The sequence below is a fragment of the Thalassophryne amazonica genome, chromosome 13, assembly GCF_902500255.1.
Source record: "Thalassophryne amazonica chromosome 13, fThaAma1.1, whole genome shotgun sequence".
NCBI lineage: Eukaryota > Metazoa > Chordata > Actinopteri > Batrachoidiformes > Batrachoididae > Thalassophryne > Thalassophryne amazonica.
In genome coordinates, this window is record NC_047115.1 from 75,662,533 (window position 1) to 75,685,032 (window position 22,500).

Consider the following 22,500-nt stretch of genomic DNA (forward strand, 5'->3'; position numbering starts at 1 on the left):
GTCTGAGAGCGAAGCGCTCTAATGGGGTAATATGGTACTACGAGGTCCCTAAGATAAGATGGGACCTGATTATTCAAAACCTTATAAGTAAGAAGAAGAATTTTAAATTCTATTCTAGCATTAACAGGAAGCCAATGAAGGGAGGGATGGTGCCATCACAGATGTGTAAGTTGCCTCTGCCATGGACACTAACACACCCCCATACCATCACAGATACTGGCTTTTGAACTTTGCACTGGGAACAATCTGGATGGTCTTTTTCCTCTTTTGTCCAGAGGACACGACATCCATGATTTCCAAAAATAATTTGAAATGTGGACTCATCAGACCACAGCACACTTTTCCACTTTGCGTCTGTCCATTTCAAATAAGCTCGGGCCCAGAGAAGGTGGCAGCGTTTCTGGATGTTGTTGATGTATGGCTTTCACTTTTCATGGTAGAGTTTTAACTTGCACTTTTAGATGTAGGGATGAACAATATTAACTGACAATGGTTTTCTGAAGTGTTCCTGAGCCCACGTGGTAAGATCCTTTACACGATTGAAGCAGCAGGACCTTCGTGGCTGGGACGACGGTGGGGGATCGAACGGGGCTCGCACCAAAAGACCGTTCCTCTACCAGGTCAGCCAAAGCGGAACTCCCCGTTAGCCAAGCTAGCGGGAACGTCTTTTCAATTGGGACCCGGGACTTTCATCCCGCTACACCAGTGATTCTCAACCGGGGTGCCGCGGCACCCTAGGGTGCCGTGATCGATCGTCAGGGGTGCCGTGGGTATTTTTCATATTCGCGATTACCGTGAATTATTTATTTTATCCACAAAGCATAAAACGACTCAGAATCTGATGTCAAACGTGCTGCAGCCTCGCTCTCGTCTTAAGGCGGGACAATAACAAGGAGGCTGTCGGCTGATTAAAACAGTGCCGTCTCCTTCAAAAGCCGTCTAAAACGCGGAGCTGTCGGTGTGTGTGTCTGTGCCTGTGTGTGCGCGCGCGTGGAGTTAACAGGCTTCAGACTGCGAGGGAGGGGGTGGCTGAGGGAGATTCCTGAATGCAGGCGCGACACGTTCAGTGCGCAGCGAGCGCGGAGCAGAGAGAGGATTTTAACCCAAGTGAACGTTAACAAAACGGAAACATGAAGCTGCCTTTACTTCTCTCTGAACTTTCTCTAAAGGTGTGATTCTGCCGTTACCGTCCTGTTCACACCATGTGCGCGTCGTATGCTGAATTTATGAGATCATGAGATGAAATAAACGGTCAAATAGCTTTAAAAACATATTTAAAAAATGAGAATATATGAATGAACTGAGAGCCACAAAAAAAAAAACAATGTTCAGACGCACAGATCACAAAAAGCAGGTGAGAACTCTGAACTTTAACAGCTGTTATTTTCCAAAGGTATTTATTTGTTCAATATGGGCTTAATGCAGTGTTTAAGCACAAAACGTGACTGATGAGGAGAAACAATTTCAGAAATGCAACAGAAACAACCACAAATCAGAAAAAGTTGGGACTGTATGTAAAATGAAGATAAAAATAAAAATGTAGCACCATTCCCAGTTTCTCCACTCACAGAAGCCAAACGTTCTTCCACAGTTGTGTAATTATACTACAATAGTAGAATATAAAGAAGGGGAAAAAAAGAAAAAAATAGACAATATATTCGTCAATCGCAATTATTTGTCTGACAATTAATCGTCTCCAGAAATTCCTAATCGTGACAGCCCTACTTGAGATCAGAGCGCAAAATGCTTGAGGATTTTCGAAATGCGGTGTTTTCTGTATCGATTTTCTATTGCCATAATTGGGTTTTGCGCAAAACCAGAGGTAATAGCATTATAATATTATTTTGGTTGGTGGTGAGCCGCAGGATTTTGTAAATATAAAAAGGGTGCCGCGGCTCAAAAAAGGTTGAAAATCACTGCGCTACACAATGATGTCAGTTTTTAATGCAGTGCTGCCTGAGGGATCAAAGGTCACGGGCATTCAGTGTAGGTTTTCAGCCTTGCGGCTTACATGTAGAAAGTTCTCCAAATTCTATGAATCTTCTGATTATATTATGGACTGTAGATGATGGAATTCCTAAATTCCTTGCAATTGAACATTGACAAACATTGTTCTTAAACTGTTGGACTATTTTTTCACACAGGTGTTCACAAAGTGGTGATCCTCACCCCATCTTTGCTTGTGAACGGCTGAGCCTTTTGGGGATGCTCCTTTTATACCCAATCATGACACTCAGTTTGTGTCCTCAGTTCCCAAATGCTTATTAAGTGTTGTTAGAAGGAAAGGTGATGTAACACAGTGGTAAACATACCACTGTCCCAGCTTTTTTGAAACGTGTTTCAGGCATCCATTTCAAAATGAGCAAATATTTTCACAAAAACAATTAAGTATCAGTTTGAACATTAAATGTATTCAATTCAGTATAGACTGAAGAGGATGTGCAAATCATTGAATTCTGTTTTTATTTACATTTCACACAACGTCCCAACTTCATTGGAAGTGGGGTTGTAATTTTTACTCACTTTATGACCTCTGATCCTGAAAAATAAACCTTTATGATGGGCAGATTAATCTGATGTCCTTAAAACATATTCAATCAATTCAATTCAATCAATTTTTTTATATAGCGCCAAATCACAACAAACAGTTGCCCCAAGGCGCTTTATATTGTAAGGCAAGGCCATACAATAATTATGTAAAACCCCAACGGTCAAAACGACCCCCTGTGAGCAAGCACTTGGCTACAGTGGGAAGGAAAAACTCCCTTTTAACAGGAAGAAACCTCCAGCAGAACCAGGCTCAGGGAGGGGCAGTCTTCTGCTGGGACTGGTTGGGGCTGAGGGAGAGAACCAGGAAAAAGACATGCTGTGGAGGGGAGCAGAGATCGATCACTAATGATTAAATGCAGAGTGGTGCATACAGAGCAAAAAGAGAAAGAAACAGTGCATCATGGGAACCCCCCAGCAGTCTACGTCTATAGCAGCATAACTAAGGGATGGTTCAGGGTCACCTGATCCAGCCCTAACTATAAGCTTTAGCAAAAAGGAAAGTTTTAAGCCTAATCTTAAAAGTAGAGAGGGTGTCTGTCTCCCTGATCTGAATTGGGAGCTGGTTCCACAGGAGAGGAGCCTGAAAGCTGAAGGCTCTGCCTCCCATTCTACTCTTACAAACCCTAGGAACTACAAGTAAGCCTGCAGTCTGAGAGCGAAGCGCTCTATTGGGGTGATATGGTACTACGAGGTCCCTAAGATAAGATGGGACCTGATTATTCAAAACCTTATAAGTAAGAAGAAGAATTTTAAATTCTATTCTAGAATTAACAGGAAGCCAATGAAGAGAGGCCAATATGGGTGAGATATGCTCTCTCCTTCTAGTCCCCGTCAGTACTCTAGCTGCAGCATTTTGAATTAACTGAAGGCTTTTTAGGGAACTTTTAGGACAACCTGATAATAATGAATTACAATAGTCCAGCCTAGAGGAAATAAATGCATGAATTAGTTTTTCAGCATCACTCTGAGACAAGACCTTTCTGATTTTAGAGATATTGCGTAAATGCAAAAAAGCAGTCCTACATATTTGTTTAATATGCGCTTTGAATGACATATCCTGATCAAAAATGACTCCAAGATTTCTCACAGTATTACTAGAGGTCAGGGTAATGCCATCCAGAGTAAGGATCTGGTTAGACACCATGTTTCTAAGATTTGTGGGGCCAAGTACAATAACTTCAGTTTTATCTGAGTTTAAAAGCAGGAAATTAGAGGTCATCCATGTCTTTATGTCTGTAAGACAATCCTGCAGTTTAGCTAATTGGTGTGTGTCCTCTGGCTTCATGGATAGATAAAGCTGGGTATCATCTGCGTAACAATGAAAATTTAAGCAATACCGTCTAATAATACTGCCTAAGGGAAGCATGTATAAAGTGAATAAAATTGGTCCTAGCACAGAACCTTGTGGAACTCCATAATTAACTTTAGTCTGTGAAGAAGATTCCCCATTTACATGAACAAATTGTAATCTATTAGACAAATATGATTCAAACCACCGCAGCGCAGTGCCTTTAATACCTATGGCATGCTCTAATCTCTGTAATAAAATTTTATGGTCAACAGTATCAAAAGCAGCACTGAGGTCTAACAGAACAAGCACAGAGATGAGTCCACTGTCCGAGGCCATAAGAAGATCATTTGTAACCTTCACTAATGCTGTTTCTGTACTATGATGAATTCTAAAACCTGACTGAAACTCTTCAAATAGACCATTCCTCTGCAGATGATCAGTTAGCTGTTTTACAACTACCCTTTCAAGAATTTTTGAGAGAAAAGGAAGGTTGGAGATTGGCCTATAATTAGCTAAGATAGCTGGGTCAAGTGATGGCTTTTTAAGTAATGGTTTAATTACTGCCACCTTAAAAGCCTGTGGTACATAGCCAACTAACAAAGATAGATTGATCATATTTAAGATCGAAGCATTAAATAATGGTAGGGCTTCCTTGAGCAGCCTGGTAGGAATGGGGTCTAATAAACATGTTTGTTATGTGTCGGACGCAGCTCGGAGAACCGACCAGCGTTTGAAGGACCCAGTATAAAATAAGCAGAGCACGGTACAAAGGCTAACTGAATTTAATACATAACAGTGATCATAATATAACAAAAAAGGTGCGGTCTGGCGTGGTGCGCTCCCAGCAGCGCTAATGGTCCGGAGCCAGAAGCTGTTTCGGACCCAAGGACCCCGCCGACACCCCCCAGGTGGCCGCAACAACCGAGTCTGTGAAAGAAGGAACCATTATGTGAGTCCACACTCTACACACAGAACACTTAAAGGTGTACAAACAGCAAACACTTCCTGGCTTGATTACTGATCAGCTTCCAACCTGCAGGTATGGAACATCTCGTTCACAAATCACCACCGCAGTGGAAGCTGATACATGACTAACATACAGCTCAATACAATAAGGTGTGAGGGACACCACATTTACTGACTGTATAACTGTTAGTCACAAAATCCAACGTACCTCAGGAAGTGTGCTGACGAGCGTGAGACCTCACCCTCTCCTCTTTCACAGACCGTGCATCAAACCTGGACGTTTCTCAGCGTCCGCTGCTGATGAGATGGCTCCCAAGACGACGATCTCACCCGTCTGGTCACAAGGTCGAGTCTCTGGCAAATGCACACTGTGCACTTCAGTCTTAAATGCCAACATACTCCAATCCCTCCAGATGCACCTCAGCTGTGAGTCCTGACGAGTCGCAGGTGATCAGGGTGAAGTCCTAACAGCCTCAGCAACACAGCCACTCAGTCCCAAATGCACGCCACCTGGGAGGAAACCAAATGACAAACAAACCGGCAGCCAGGCCCCCCCAGCCATACAACAGTACCCCACCCTCACGGGAAGCCTCCCGGCGACCACACACACCTGGCCCAGGAGAAACACCCCCCTCCAGGGACCATGGCTGGAAACCACGTCCGCGCTCGTCCTCCAACAGACTGCCCGAACTGGCTGCATATTTGCCCTTGGTTCTAACAGTCTTAGCACAGGTGTGGCCAGGAGTTCCTACACCTGTGCGGTCAGCCTTTCACCAAAACATGTGTGATCAGTCAAAAACAAAACAACCAAAACATCCCCCCCCCTCCCCAGGGGACCGTCCCATCAAACCCCAGGGAAGGGGAGAAAGGAAAAACAACCCAACAAACAAAAACGCTAAAACACCCCCCCCCCCCCCCCCAAACGACACGCCGGGACCAACACCCCCCAGAGGGCCACTCGTCAACCCCAGGAGTAATAACCACGGCCGAGGTCCCTCTGGGATCCACCGTCACCCACGGGGACTACCAGCGCCCCCCAGAGGACCACTCGTCAACCCCAGGAGACGCCTCCCCACACGACCAATGGACCCAGCCCCGGCCGCCCACGGCTAGATGGACCCAACGCCCGTTCCCCCCCAGAGGACACCACAGTCAAACCCTGAGGGCGGAAACTGGGGGAGGGAAAACAAAATAAAAACCCCAAAACCCCCCCCCCTCCCCTCCCGGGTGCAGAGGCCACCTGGGAAACGCCCAGCACAACCTAACTGCACCCCTCCAGCAATGCCGACACTACGGCACCCCCGGCTGGAGTCAGAGGAGAAGAGAGGGCATAACAAAAAACAAAGAGAAAAAAAAACAACCCAAATACCACCCCATCACCCCCCCAGGGGACCGTTCCACCTAATCCTGGGGATGTGAAACAAAAAGAAACAAGAAAAAAAAAAAAACACAGACCAACACACAGTTATTTGGGTCCCCGTCTTTCCTTTTTTTTTTTTTTTTTTTTTTTTTTTGTGTAGCAAAGGCTGCAGGATCACACCCCCAGACAAACAGTGGACAACAAAAAACAAAAACCCACACAAAAACCCACTCAAAAAAAAACACCCACACAAAATGAACCAACACAAAACAAATCAGTGAGTTATACCGTCAAGCTCAACCACATGGAACACACCTGTTCCTACTCAAGAGCTTGACGGTACCGTGATTCAGTCACCACAAGGGGGAACCAGAGTGCTAAAAAATGAAAAACCCCCTTTGGTGACAAAAAACAAACGAGCTGCATCCTCGTGCGCAGCTGTGTGCAACAACCAAAATGTGCTCAACTAAATAACGCCGGAGCTGAAACAACAGACGCAGTAGTTACCTTTTATCCGGGGAAACGGGGCTACGACTGTAGCACAGGAAGCCCAGCGACCCGTGCTAACAGAGCTCCGCCGTGCGCGTGAACCCATTACAACCGCACTCTTGCAGCTCCCGTTTCAGCCTCTTATCCGGTCGGAGTGTGACGCGAAGCTGTCGCCAGTCACGCTCCACCACGACCCACGGATAAGGCACAAACACAGGACACGGCTGCAAGAGAGCACAAATTAGTCTCTAGTAATGGGTTCTCAAACACGCACCTTCCGGGCGGAGAGCCCCGCAACTGATCCGGATAACCACTGAACGTCTGCTGCCGCCTTCCCGGCGCGTAACCGTCTCTGCTACCGCTGGGTCCGTGATGTTTGGCCAGAGACTACTGTTATGTGTCGGACGCAGCTCGGAGAACCGACCAGCGTTTGAAGGACCCAGTATAAAATAAGCAGAGCACGGTACAAAGGCTAACTGAATTTAATACATAACAGTGATCATAATATAACAAAAAAGGTGCGGTCTGGCGTGGTGCGCTCCCAGCAGCGCTAATGGTCCGGAGCCAGAAGCTGTTTCGGACCCAAGGACCCCGCCGACACCCCCCAGGTGGCCGCAACAACCGAGTCTGTGAAAGAAGGAACCATTATGTGAGTCCACACTCTACACACAGAACACTTAAAGGTGTACAAACAGCAAACACTTCCTGGCTTGATTACTGATCAGCTTCCAACCTGCAGGTATGGAACATCTCGTTCACAAATCACCACCGCAGTGGAAGCTGATACATGACTAACATACAGCTCAATACAATAAGGTGTGAGGGACACCACATTTACTGACTGTATAACTGTTAGTCACAAAATCCAACGTACCTCAGGAAGTGTGCTGACGAGCGTGAGACCTCACCCTCTCCTCTTTCACAGACCGTGCATCAAACCTGGACGTTTCTCAGCGTCCGCTGCTGATGAGATGGCTCCCAAGACGACGATCTCACCCGTCTGGTCACAAGGTCGAGTCTCTGGCAAATGCACACTGTGCACTTCAGTCTTAAATGCCAACATACTCCAATCCCTCCAGATGCACCTCAGCTGTGAGTCCTGACGAGTCGCAGGTGATCAGGGTGAAGTCCTAACAGCCTCAGCAACACAGCCACTCAGTCCCAAATGCACGCCACCTGGGAGGAAACCAAATGACAAACAAACCGGCAGCCAGGCCCCCCCAGCCATACAACAATGTTGATGGTTTGGATGAAGTAACTAATGAAAATAACTCAGACAGAACAATCGGAGAGAAAGAGTCTAACCAAATACCGGCATCACTGAAAGCAGCCAAAGATAACGATACGTCTTTGGGATGGTTATGAGTAATTTTTTCTCTAATAGTTAAAATTTTGTTAGCAAAGAAAGTCATGAAGTCATTACTAGTTAAAGTTAATGGAATACTCAGCTCAATAGAGCTCTGACTCTTTGTCAGCATGGCTACAGTGCTGAAAAGAAACCTGGGGTTGTTCTTATTTTCTTCAATTAGTGATGAGTAGAAAGATGTCCTAGCTTTACGGAGGGCTTTTTTATAGAGCAACAGACTCTTTTTCCAGGCTAACTGAAGATCTTCTAAATTAGTGAGACGCCATTTCCTCTCCAACTTACGGGTTATCTGCTTTAAGCTACGAGTTTGTGAGTTATACCACGGAGTCAGACACTTCTGATTTAAAGCTCTCTTTTTCAGAGGAGCTACAGCATCCAAAGTTGTCTTCAATGAGGATGTAAAACTATTGACGAGATACTCTATCTCCCTTACAGAGTTTAGGTAGCTACTCTGCACTGTGTTGGTATATGGCATTAGAGAACATAAAGAAGGAATCATATCCTTAAACCTAGTTACAGCGCTTTCTGAAAGACTTCTAGTGTAATGAAACTTATTCCCCACTGCTGGGTAGTCCATCAGAGTAAATGTAAATGTTATTAAGAAATGATCAGACAGAAGGGAGTTTTCAGGGAATACTGTTAAGTCTTCTATTTCCATACCATAAGTCAGAACAAGATCTAAGATATGATTAAAGTGGTGGGTGGACTCATTTACTTTTTGAGCAAAGCCAATAGAGTCTAATAATAGATTAAATGCAGTGTTGAGGCTGTCATTCTCAGCATCTGTGTGGATGTTAAAATCGCCCACTATAATTATCTTATCTGAGCTAAGCACTAAGTCAGACAAAAGGTCTGAAAATTCACAGAGAAACTCACAGTAACGACCAGGTGGACGATAGATAATAACAAATAAAACTGTTTTTTGGGACTTCCAATTTGGATGGACAAGACTAAGAGACAAGCTTTCAAATGAATTAAAGCTCTGTCTGGGTTTTTGATTAATTAATAAGCTGGAATGGAAGATTGCTGCTAATCCTCCGCCCCGGCCCGTGCTACGAGCATTCTGACAGTTAGTGTGACTCGGGGGTGTTGACTCATTTAAACTAACATATTCATCCTGCTGTAACCAGGTTTCTGTTAGGCAGAATAAATCAATATGTTGATCAATTATTATATCATTTACCAACAGGGACTTAGAAGAGAGAGACCTAATGTTTAATAGACCACATTTAACTGTTTTAGTCTGTGGTGCAGTTGAAGGTGCTATATTATTTTTTCTTTTTGAATTTTTATGCTTAAATAGATTTTTGCTGGTTATTGGTAGTCTGGGAGCAGGCACCGTCTCTACGGGGATGGGGTAATGAGGGGATGGCAGGGGGAGAGAAGCTGCAGAGAGGTGTGTAAGACTACAACTCTGCTTCCTGGTCCCAACCCTGGATAGTCACGGTTTGGAGGATTTAAGAAAATTGGCCAGATTTCTAGAAATGAGAGCTGCTCCATCCAAAGTGGGATGGATGCCGTCTCTCCTAACAAGACCAGGTTTTCCCCAGAAGCTTTGCCAATTATCTATGAAGCCCACCTCATTTTTTGGACACCACTCAGACAGCCAGCAATTCAAGGAGAACATGCGGCTAAACATGTCACTCCCGGTCCGATTGGGGAGGGGCCCAGAGAAAACTACAGAGTCCGACATTGTTTTTGCAAAGTTACACACCGATTTAATGTTAATTTTAGTGACCTCCGATTGGTGTAACCGGGTGTCATTACTGCCGACGTGAATTACAATCTTACCAAATTTACGCTTAGCCTTAGCCAGCAGTTTCAAATTTCCTTCAATGTCGCCTGCTCTGGCCCCCGGAAAACAATTGACTATGGTTGCTGGTGTCGCTAACTTCACATTTCTCAAAACAGAGTCACCAATAACCAGAGTTTGATCCTCGGCGGGTGTGTCGTCGAGTGGGGAAAAACGGTTAGAGATGTGAACGGGTTGGCGGTGTACACGGGGCTTCTGTTTAGGGCTACGCTTCCTCCTCACAGTCACCCAGTCGGCCTGCTTTCCCGGCTGCTCGGGATCTGCCAGGGGGGAACTAACGGCGGCTAAGCGACCTTGGTCCGCACCGACTACAGGGGCCTGGCTAGCTGTAGAATTTTCCACGGTGCGGAGCCGAGTCTCCAATTCGCCCAGCCTGGCCTCCAAAGCTACGAATAAGCTACACTTATTACAAGTACCATTACTGCTAAAGGAGGCCGAGGAATAACTAAACATTTCACACCCAGAGCAGAAAAGTGCGGGAGAGACAGGAGAAGCTGCCATGCTAAATCGGCTAAGAGCTAGTAGCTACGCTAAGCTAGCGGATTCCTAAAAACGCAAAGTGAATAATGTGTAAATAATTTAGAGGTGATTCAGCAGAAGGAGTGCTTTAGTTAAGGCACGTAAAGATTACACTGGGAAACAAATCGTAATCTAGATAACTAGATCAATCTAACTGCGCAGATTAAACAGCTAACAGATACAGAAAAACACCGCTGTGCTCCGGAACAGGAAGTGATACAATACCGCAGTGAGAGCCAACCACCACATATGATTGGATTAAACTGTTGAGGGCCAGTCAGACTGGAGGTTACCGGTGGTCACAAACCAGTTATGATCTCCCTCACAGGTTCAGTCAAAATGTTTCAGGTGTGCACCCCTGAGCAAGCTGTTTCAAACTACTTTCCACCATCTTGGTTGATTTTGTTCAAGTGAGCAGTAAGCTGACATCACGCTGCCTTTCTTTACTCTGACTGGCAGTCACCGTGTTCTTCCCGGCCTCCTCGCGCTGATCAGTGGGAGCCTCCATGAGATCTCTGGCATCACGACCAAATGTAGATCACGGCATTTTAATTCATGAATTTCTTTCCTTCGGGGATCAAAATTTGACACTGTACCGAGACAGCGTGAAGAAAGGAAATAAAATGTTATCAGTTTGGCTGCTCCAGTTAATGTTTGGGGTCGCCACAGCGATACAGCCAGATCTGCATTGGTATTTGAGGCCAGATACCCTTCCTAACACAATCCAGTTTCACCAGAAACACACACAGCTGCTGGTGTTCCGAAGAGGTCTCCAAGTACGAACCAGATGCTGCACTGCTTAGCTTCTTAAATCTGACAGGATTAGACTGACACAGAGCAGACCGGCTGCGAAGAAAGGAAATAAATTAAAGGAATAAAGTTATAGTGGTGCCAAAGAAATATTTTTTTATGTCTGAAATCTTTAAAAAGCCAGAGACCTGTAACACCTGCAACAGAAGAATGAAAGTCCAAGTTTTGAAGGTCCTGCTTCCACCACGAAAAGTAACAGAAATGTTTGGGGACGATCCTGTTTATACACTTGCTATTTAACATATGAATTTTTAGGCTGAATGCTGATCTATTATTCTATCAATAACATAATTCAGTCTTGCAGTGTATTAAAATTTTATAATTGCATGCCTAAAAGTAACAGCCACATGGGGTGTGCAGCCAGTACATTTTGAGTGCCGGTGTCACTGACAGAATGGTCTCTCCTAAAAATCGGTCCACCCTGCCTGCACTGTGCATGCGTCATCAGCTGCGGTTCACGGATTATCACTTCGTTTCTGTTTAAAGCTGCACTCCAGTCATCACCTATGTCAGTAACAGATATCTGAAGCTTTTGGACAACAATCATTTCCACATAAATTCAGCATCATTTCATCAGAAGAGACAGAGGAAGCGATCAGAGGGCCGCAGCTACACGAGCTGCTTGGTTCTGCTGCTAGGAGTGAGCCTGCTAGGCTCACTGCACGTCAGTCATTTCAAAGCATCAGCAAGTATTGCCTCGTTTCTGCTTAAAACTGACTTTAGAATATTTTAAGAGGTTTTCCCTTGTCATCTGATCATTAATAATCCCATTAATCCATTTGATCACTTTGGGTGAAGAGACTGTCTCAGAGCTCCAAAATGATGCATGTGCAGTGGAGGCAGGGCAGACCAATTTTTAGGGGTGGACCGTTCGGTCTGCGGCACCAGGCCCAAGACCGGATAAATGAGCAAGTTGTGTCAGGAAGGGCATCTGGAGTAAAACAAGCTAACCTAACCATGCAAAGTACAGATTGAATTTCCATATCGGATCGGTCGAGGGCTGTTCCCACCACTGTGCGGGAATCAAATTCGTGCAAGTGTTGAGGTACCTGAAGTTCTGGCACACATCAATTTTGTGAACCAATTGTGAACTTTGCACAATCTACAACCCCTGGCAAAAATTATGGAATCACCGGCCTCGGAGGATGTTCATTCAGTTGTTTAATTTTGTAGAAAAAAAGCAGATCACAGACATGACACAAAACTAAAGTCATTTCAAATGGCAACTTTCTGGCTTTAAGAAACACTATAAGAAATCAGGAAAAAAAATTGTGGCAGTCAGTAATGCTTACTTTTTTAGACCAAGCAGAGGGAAAAAAATATGGAATCACGCAATCCTGAGGAATAAATTATGGAATCATGAAAAACAAAAGAACGCTCCAACACGAGTATTTTGATGCACCACCTCTGGCTTTTATAACAGCTTGCAGTCTCTGAGGCATGGACTTAATGAGTGACAAACAGTACTCTTCATCAATCTGGCTCCAACTTTCTCTGATTGCTGTTGCCACATCAGCTTTGCAGGTTGGAGCCTTGTCATGGACCATTTTCTTCAACTTCCACCAAAGATTTTCAATTGGATTAAGATCCGGACTATTTGCAGGCCATGACATTGACCCTGTGTCTTTTGGCAAGGAATGTTTTCACAGTTTTTGCTCTGTGGCAAGATGCATTATCATCTTGAAAAATGATTTCATCATCCCCAAACATCCTTTCAATTGATGGGATAAGAAAAGTGTCCAAAATATCAACGTAAACTTGTGCATTTATTGATGATGTAATGACAGCCATCTCCCCAGTGCCTTTACCTGACATGCAGCCCCATATCATCAATGACTGTGGAAATTTACATGTTCTCTTCAGGCAGTCATCTTTATAAATCTCATTGGAACAGCACCAAACAAAAGTTCCAGCATCATCACCTTGCCCAATGCAGATTCGAGATTCATCACTGAATATGACTTTAATCCAGTCATCCACAGTCCACGATTGCTTTTCCTTAGCCCATTGTAACCTTGTTTTTTTCTGTTTAGGTGTTGATGATGGCTTTCGTTTAGCTTTTCTGTATGTAAATCCCATTTCCTTTAGGCGGTTTCTTACAGTTCGGTCACAGACGTTGACTCCAGTTTCCTCCCATTCGTTCCTCATTTGTTTTGTTGTGCATTTTCGATTTTTGAGACATATTGCTTTAGTTTTCTGTCTTGACGCTTTGCTGTCTTCCTTGGTCTACCAGTATGTTTGCCTTTAACAACCTTCCCATGTTGTTTGTATTTGGTCCAGAGTTTAGACACAGCTGACTGTGAACAACCAACATCTTTTGCAAAATTGCGTGATGATTTACTCTCTTTTAAGAGTTTGATAATCCTCTCCTTTGTTTCAATTGACATCTCTCGTGTTGGAGACATGATTCATGCCAGTCCACTTGGTGCATCAGCTCTCCAAGGTGTGATCACTCCTTTTTAGATGCAGACTAACGAGCAGATCTGATTTGATGCAGGTGTTAGTTTTGGGGATGAAAATTTACAGGATGATTCCATAATTTTTTCCTCAGAATTGAGTGAGTCCATATTTTTTTCCTCTGCTTGGTCTAAAAAAGTAACCCTTACTGACTGCCACAGTTTTTTTCCCCTGATTTCTTATAGTGTTTCTTAAAGCCAGAAAGTTGCCATTTGAAATGACTTTAGTTTTGTGTCATGTCTGTGATCTGCTTTTTTTCTACAAAATTAAACAACTGAATGAACATCCTCCGAGGCCGGTGATTCCATAATTTTTGCCAGGGGTTGTATTCCAAACCACTACGTGTCACTGCATGCAGTGCATCTGAACTTGAAACAGATTATAACGAGATGTTGCATCATTACATGATAAATACATGATTAATTCATAAAAAGTAATGAAAATGCACCCATTTTACCTAGCCGTTGCTATAGAAATATTATAATTACCTCCGCCAAGGAGGTTATGTTTTCAGTCGCGTTTGTGTTTGTCAGCAGGATAACTCAAAATGTTTCGAACAGATTTTGATGAAATTTTGTGGAGTGGTTGGAAATGACAAGAGGAACAAGTGATTAAATTTTAGTGGTGATCCAGATCGCGTTAGCATGTCTATGGCATTTTCAGTGTTAAAAGTTAGCATTAAGCAGTTGCAGCTGTCATCACTTTCGGGTGCATTTGTTTTCAAATTGTAATATTTCTTAAATTTATTTCTGTTCATATATTAATAATCTGATGATTATTATATACAATTTTAGAGAAAGAGACAAAAAGAAATAGATCACTGTGCCAAGGAGGGAATCTCTTTAGGGTCAGTGACCCTATGGCCTTGTTTAGAGAAGTGTTTCATGAATGTTAAAAAATTCATATATTTGCAGTTTAGTATAACATGAATAATAAATTGAATTTTGTCTCTTATTTGTTTTTGTCCTATAAGCACATGCAATATCAATACCAGTGCTCAGATGACAGTAGCTTCTGGGAAAGGTGCAAGTTGCAATAAACTGTGATGCCAAGTGCTAAGGATACATGCTATCCAGTCACAGCAGATGAAACTTTTTTTTTTACTACTGAGCAAACATCATTGTGAGACTTTTTTAGGTTCAACGATTCCACGGCGTGTAGATGTTATGGCGTCAGTGACCCCATGGCCTTGGCGGAGGTTTGCACTCTGAGTGCTTCTAGTTAGCTTTGAGACAACATTCAAAATGTGTTTTCTATCATGATGCATTCAAATGTCAGCTGTTGATCATTTCTCTGCAATTCTGGGAGCGATGAGAGAATAGTTTCATCAGCCAAGTTCAGAGAGTAAATGCATCATCGGCTACGAAATAATTATTTATCACGTGGCCATCCAGCAGGACGCAGTGTCACGACGAATTGTGCAGCAACGCGGGTGAACAATCCAACACTTGAATTCTGCTTCATGATGATAGGAAGACGTTGCTGTGAACACTTGGCTGCTACAAGCCAGCTATCCCTGTGGTAACTTTTCTGACACCTCCTGCATAAAACTCAAAAAGTGAGAAGGATTGTGAGGCCCCGCTTTCACGACCCGTAACCTCACATCTCTCAACCATAGAGGCAGCACCAGGAGCTCCACCCCCCCGCCCCCTTCTGCTAAGAAACATCTCTTTATTCTATTAAAAAAACAAAAAACAAAACAAAAAAAAACTAGGACTGCAAGCAGTCATATACGGGCCCTCGTTCCGCGCGACCGCCTACCCAGGGCAGTGTGTTCTCTTGTGACCAGATGTGGGCATGTGTGTACAGGGGCAACCACTCATCCCACAGTTCAAATATCAAGCAAATCACACAATGCATGAAGGAGTTATGACATGTTGATGGTTCATCCACTAGGGGGCACTCAGTGTAGAAACAGAGGGGCCAACCGTCATTATACATGTGAAGTTTCAAGTCAATCAGGCAAAGCATGAAGGAGTTATCATAACTTGATGTTCTATGGCGAAGGGTCAAAATCAATCAATCAATCACTCAATTTTTTTTTATATAGCGCCAAATCACAACAAACAGTTGCCCCAAGGCGCTTTATATTGTAAGGCAAGGCCATACAATAATTATGTAAAACCCCAACGGTCAAAATGACCCCCTGTGAGCAAGCACTTGGCTACAGTGGGAAGGAAAAACTCCCTTTTAACAGGAAGAAACCTCCAGCAGAACCAGGCTCAGGGAGGGGCAGTCCTCTGCTGGGACTGGTTGGGGCTGAGGGAGAGAACCAGGAAAAAGACATGCTGTGGAGGGGAGCAGAGATCGATCACTAATGATTAAATGCAGAGTGGTGCATACAGAGCAAAAAGAGAAAGAAACAGTGCATCATGGGAACCCCCCAGCAGTCTACGTCTATAGCAGCATAACTAAGGGATGGTTCAGGGTCACCTGATCCAGCCCTAACTATAAGTATTTTGAAAAAAGGAAAGTTTTAAGCCTAATCTTAAAAGTACAGAGGGTGTCTGTCTCCCTGATCTGAATTGGGAGCTGGTTCCACAGGAGAGGAGCCTGAAAGCTGAAGGCTCTGCCTCCCATTCTACTCTTACAAACCCTAGGAACTACAAGTAAGCCTGCAGTCTGAGAGCGAAGCGCTCTATTGGGGTGATATGGTACTACGAGGTCCCTAAGATAAGATGGGACCTGATTATTCAAAACCTTATAAGTAAGAAGAAAAATTTTAAATTCTATTCTAGAATTAACAGGAAGCCAATGAAGAGAGGCCAATATGGGTGAGATATGCTCTCTCCTTCTAGTCCCCGTCAGTACTCTAGCTGCAGCATTTTGAATTAACTGAAGGCTTTTTAGGGAACTTTTAGGACAACCTGATAATAATGAATTACAATAGTCCAGCCTAGAGGAAATAAATGCATGAATTAGTTTTTCAGCATCACTCTGAGACAAGACCTTTCTGATTTTAGAGATATTGCGTAAATGCAAAAAAGCAGTCCTACATATTTGTTTAATATGCGCTTTGAATGACATATCCTGATCAAAAATGACTCCAAGATTTCTCACAGTATTACTAGAGGTCAGGGTAATGCCATCCAGAGTAAGGATCTGGTTAGACACCATGTTTCTAAGATTTGTGGGGCCAAGTACAATAACTTCAGTTTTATCTGAGTTTAAAAGCAGGAAATTAGAGGTCATCCATGTCTTTATGTCTGTAAGACAATCCTGCAGTTTAGCTAATTGGTGTGTGTCCTCTGGCTTCATGGATAGATAAATCTGGGTATCATCTGCGTAACAATGAAAATGTAAGCAATACCGTCTAATAATACTACCTAAGGGAAGCATGTATAAAGTGAATAAAATTGGTCCTAGCACAGAACCTTGTGGAACTCCATAATTAACTTTAGTCTGTGAAGAAGATTCCCCATTTACATGAACAAATTGTAATCTATTAGACAAATATGATTCAAACCACCGCAGCGCAGTGCCTTTAATGCCTATGGCATGCTCTAATCTCTGTAATAAAATTTTATGGTCAACAGTATCAAAAGCAGCACTGAGGTCTAACAGAACAAGCACAGAGATGAGTCCACTGTCCAAGGCCATAAGAAGATCATTTGTAACCTTCACTAATGCTGTTTCTGTACTATGATGAATTCTAAAACCTGACTGAAACTCTTCAAATAGACCATTCCTCTGCAGATAATCAGTTAGCTGTTTTACAACTACCCTTTCAAGAATTTTTGAGAGAAAAGGAAGGTTGGAGATTGGCCTATAATTAGCTAAGATAGCTGGGTCAAGTGATGGCTTTTTAAGTAATGGTTTAATTACTGCCAAATGGCAGCACCACAGCGGCCACACCCTTCAACATAGAGAAAAGCTTTCGATAACTTTTGGTTAGTATCATCTGTGGATGCTGTTAAATAAACTTGAAGTGCATTGGACAAAATCCCTAGGAGGAGTTCATTCAAATACAACATGTGGAAATCACGCCAAAATGAGAACAAAATTCAAAATGGCTGACTTCCTGTTTGGAGTAGACCCATGGTGCAAGAGACTTTTTTGTACGTCTATGCAAGTCACACATGTGTACCAATTTTCATCTCCCTACTCCAAAAAAACCCCTATGGGGAGGGGTTTTTGAAAGATTCAAGGGGGCGCTATTGAGGCATTTTGCCCCGCCCATGGGCGACGCCCCTATGAATTGTAAGAGGTTATCGTGCTCGACCTGTGTATCAATTTTCATGATGATGTGACAAAATTAAAGCCGTCAAAAGGAAGAACGTAATTTCATGGCGAATGGGCAATATTCGGCACGCGGCCACACGTTACTCGTAACTTCACGGCATTCATCGCCTACGTTCATCAATTTGTTCTGCATGTTTTAGAAGTGGAATGAAATTGATTGGGTTAAGCATGTGACATCAGGACCTGTTAAAGTAAAAATAGGACATTTCTCGCCACCACCGGGGGGCACTATGGCGCAGGTGGGAACCTAAGATATGTAGACGTTCAGGGCGGAGCCCTCATCATGTTCAGCAAGATTGAAGCATCTATGATGAAGTACGTGGGCGTGGCAGCCGTTCGAAGTGAAATGGCGTGCTCCGAAAAGCTCGCCAAAGTTTGACGACCCCTAGCAGCCACGCCTTTTGACTTAATTAGAATCTTTTGATCACCATTCTGTTGTGATGATTTTGACCAAATTTGTAGACAATCGGATGAAATCCCTAGGACGAGTTCGTTCAAATGTAAGTAGTGGAAATGGCCAAAAATGGCAAAAATTTGCTCAAAATCGAAACTTAAAATAAAAATGGCAGACTTCCTGTCGATATTTCACCATGACAGTAAGAGACTTTTTCGTGCGTCCTGGCATGGTAAATGTGTACCGAATTTCGTGAGGCTACGATGAAAAAAGCCCAATGAGGGGTTTTTGAAAATTTCTAGGGGGTGCTATTTCGCGATTTTTCTACGACCATGTGCGACGCCCCAAAATATCGAATTTCGGATCTGAAAGTTTGGTGAGTTTTTGAGCATGGGAAGAGGCCGAAATTTCGATTTCAAAAGTAAGAATAATAATAATAATAATAAACAGCGCAATTACAATAGGGTCCTCGTAGGACGTTGCCTACTCGGGCCCTAAAAAAACAGGGAAAAAAAAAAACAGGAACCACCGATTTACAGATTTTTACATTTCATTTGAGGTTTGCCATGAATTTCAAGTTAAGTTTACTCTGGCTTGTTGGAATTTCAAGTAGAATAAAGATTCTTTAGACAGATACGAGTAGAACCCAGACATGAGTTGGTCTTCAAATGCTGGTTCTCTTAAAAAGACAAATCTGATCGTTCTCACTCAGGCTGTAAAACACAGGAACAAGCTCCTAAACAGTTATTGCAATTAAATAATTGCAAATTATTAAATATTTAATAATATTAATGTGATAAATAATAATAATATTAATTAATAATATTTATTAATTAAATGAAATAATTGCAAATTATTGGTTGAGTTAATAGCATTTTCAAAAGGAATACTTTGCACCATCTGTCATGCTTCGTTATCATGTTACAGGGTAACATATGTCATACATAGAAACCAATGGATGTCAACCTTGTTTGACCTTTACTTTGGAGAGAAAGCATTCAACACAGTCAAAACTATTCCATTTATTAATCCTTTTATTTCAACCAATAATTTGCATCACTTTTTACCAAAATTGGAGCAACTAAGTTTTGACACCTGTACAAACTGAAATTGTCCTTTTTGCTGCATAACTCCAAAGCATTCAGTCATAGATAGTCCAAACTATACCTTTTTGGAATCATTATGATCAGACAAATAATGTGGTGTAGTTTTCAACATGACTGGGGCATTTTAAAATTTTGACCCCTGTGTAATTCTTTATTGACCCCTGTAGCTCATTAGCGGTCAGCTCCAGGATGTCTCCATATCTGAAAACAAACAGTTAATTTAGAATTTGCGCCAAATTCCATGCTTTTATCACATAATGAACAATTGTTTTGCTATGCCACCCCACTACATTATGTAGTCAAGCAAGATGGAAAAAAAAAAACTAACAAAAAAACAAACTCATAGTTCAACAAAAGCACAGTTGAAAATCTGCAGAATTTATTACAATTCCACATCAACAGAGAGCAGCAATTACAGAAATATGTGCAAGTCTACTGTTACAATACTTGTTTCAGGTTCAGTCTGTAACGCTGCTCCAAGTGCCACGACGATAGCACGTCAATCCACCACCATCAATGTCAACTCCTGAGAGGAAGGATAAACCGGCACCATCTAGAGGATGCAGCGCACAGTCAGAACAACAGCTCAGTCATCAGTGTGCTCTACAAAGACGTCACGTAGTGACGTCATCGTATGATTTCTCTGCTGAGCTCATCGCATTTGTCCAGTTTCCCTTCATCGAACAAAAAAAAAAAAAAAAAAAAAAAAAAAAAAAACTTGTCAGTGGACAAATGTGGAGGAGGTGCAACCAGGTTATGTCTGGAAAGGTTAACGTATTTCCACAACGCATTTTGAGCAGAGAAGAGGAGCAGTAAAGCAAGGAGTGTAATCACTACTAAAAACTACGACCTATGGACCAGAGTGCTGGAGAAACACCACACGATTGCTGGAAAGTGCCAGTTTTAAAAACGTGTCATATCTACTGGTTGGCTCTCGGTGAGGAAACGTGGATGTCGCCCCAAGTTCTGAAATTCGGCAAAGATCCGACGCTGCATCCAAACGAACACTTGATTCTTATTTTACTGATCCTATTTATTGCTTTAAGAATCACTAACATTATTAAAAGAAATGAACTTGGTAGCTTGGTGGTTTTCTCAGGCGCGGACGTGGGATCAGGAACACAGCAGATAATTGTGAGTGACAGCTTGGGGGGGTCCTGTCGGTCTGACCAGCAGATGGCATGATGGGTAGAGGTGATGTGGGGGGAGGGGAGGTCACTGAAGGGAGTGCATGAAGCTGTCCAGGTTGTACTCCGTGTCGTACTGCTGCTGGTCCCATAACTCTCCCAGGCTGTCCAGCACTGACTTCATGGAGGCCTTTCCTGAGGTCGATGGGGTGGGCTCCGCCTTCTCAGGCTTGTCGTCCTGAAACACAGCGACACATGGATGTCACCAAGGAGGTATGTGAGCAAACGGGTTCCTCTGCAACAAGATGCAGACATGAAAAACAAAGAGTACTCACTTCCTTTAACAGCCGGATCAACCCTTCATAGGACACTTTGCTTTAGGGGTTTGATGATTCATGAAATCAAGATAAGTTGTGTTTTAATTCAGGGGATTCCGTGCCTTCACTAATACAGCTGTTATGATCTCAGGTAGAAAGTCCACCTTTACACATTACAATTAAATGAATATGTTACGCAGATTAAAGGAGGTTGTACTCTTATTCTGAAATTTTATAACGGTCATTTTTCATAAAATTAACCTAACACTTATTTCACACCAGATTTGTTGCATGGGCTTCTTGCATGGACTCCTGTATGTATTTACAGTTGCGTTCAAAATAAAATCCTTGAAATAGCTTTTACTTCAAGTAACACACAAACGCATTGGGAACACTGCACATTCTATTCCAAATCAAAACATGGAAACGAAAAAAAAAAAAAAAAATAATAATAATAATAACTGTCATTACCTTACAGAAAGTGAAGAAAAACAAATATCAGGCTGTTTAAAAACTGACTGCAAAATAAAAATGTAAGGATTAAGCTTGCAATAGTTAATGTATTTGAAATGACGCCACTCTAACATTAGTGCGATACTAACAACTTACATTCGCATAAGAATGTCTCAGAGCTGTACTTCAAATACCTACTCTCCTAAAGGATCATCTAAGAAGTGTGTGCTCCAGTATTTCCGCTGTGACCTTTTCTTGAAATTTAATTTATACTAGCGATGTTAACATGTTAACAGGTATCGTAACGTAGCTGACAGTAGCTCCACTCCACACAAACCTTAATTGACACTGTTACTAAGCTTATTTGGAGATAGGGGTGTGTTCGTCTGTATAATAAAAATGTTATTGTGCTGTTTTGCACCTGTCTTAAAGTAACCCTGAGAATGTATTTGTTATTTAATTTTGTTTTAGCACTCTGGGGTCAGTCTGAACTGGGAGCGAAGAGCTGGATGTACTTGTTATTATTACACTGATAGCACGACTTTGTTTTTTGTAGCCACTAACGACTGGGAGTGAAGCATGCTGGGATCATTCGGAACTGGGAGCGAAGAGCTGCTTTTATTATGTCTTTGTAAGAGAGAGAAAATAACTTTCAGATGCCTGTTGATTAAAGAAATTATGTGCGCCAGGGAGGTTGAGTTGGCCACTCACCCTCCCTTCGCGGACACACTAGAAAAGAGGGAGTAGAACCATGCTTCAACAGAGTCTGCTGCGGGTTAACGTACGAACGCCCAGCCGGTTGACAGGCGCACTCTGCTGAAGGTGTTGGCTCTCCACCTTAAAGGCGTCACGGTAAGAGAAAAATGCGCTGCAACCACTTGTGTTTGATGTAACTGCTTTTGTGGGGAATAAATATACGCCTTTTTATTCTAGCAAAATGCAGTCTGTGTGATCATTTCTGTGTGCCGATCTGACCGAACCTTGTGTTTCAGAACATCGTCCCAGCTAGGTTACGTGGGGTCTTGAATGCTCGCACACACACACACAGACATACGTCATGAAGTTGAATGTACAGTAGCTGTGGGACAGACTTTCCCCTCAGGGACAACAAACTAAACCAACTTCATTGAAGTTGGGCTTGTAGCTTGTGAGTCACAACTCACATGTTGGATTCAACTCTGATCTCTGTCACACATTCTTAAATGATGGCAGCACAAGAAGTGTGAAATCCTACTTGCTA

The 22,500-nt window shown here is 42.8% G+C and overlaps 1 long non-coding RNA gene across 1 annotated transcript in view; it reads left to right on the forward strand.

The window, feature by feature from the left end:
* The first annotated feature begins 6,815 nt into the window (after nucleotides 1-6,815).
* The window catches only part of LOC117523318, a 16,262-nt gene continuing 577 nt past the window's right edge, over nucleotides 6,816-22,500 (forward strand). Inside the window, exons 1-2 of the long non-coding RNA XR_004564474.1 lie at nucleotides 6,816-6,825; nucleotides 7,329-7,339. This is a non-coding gene — a long non-coding RNA (uncharacterized LOC117523318). The remainder of the gene's footprint in view (nucleotides 6,826-7,328; nucleotides 7,340-22,500) is intronic.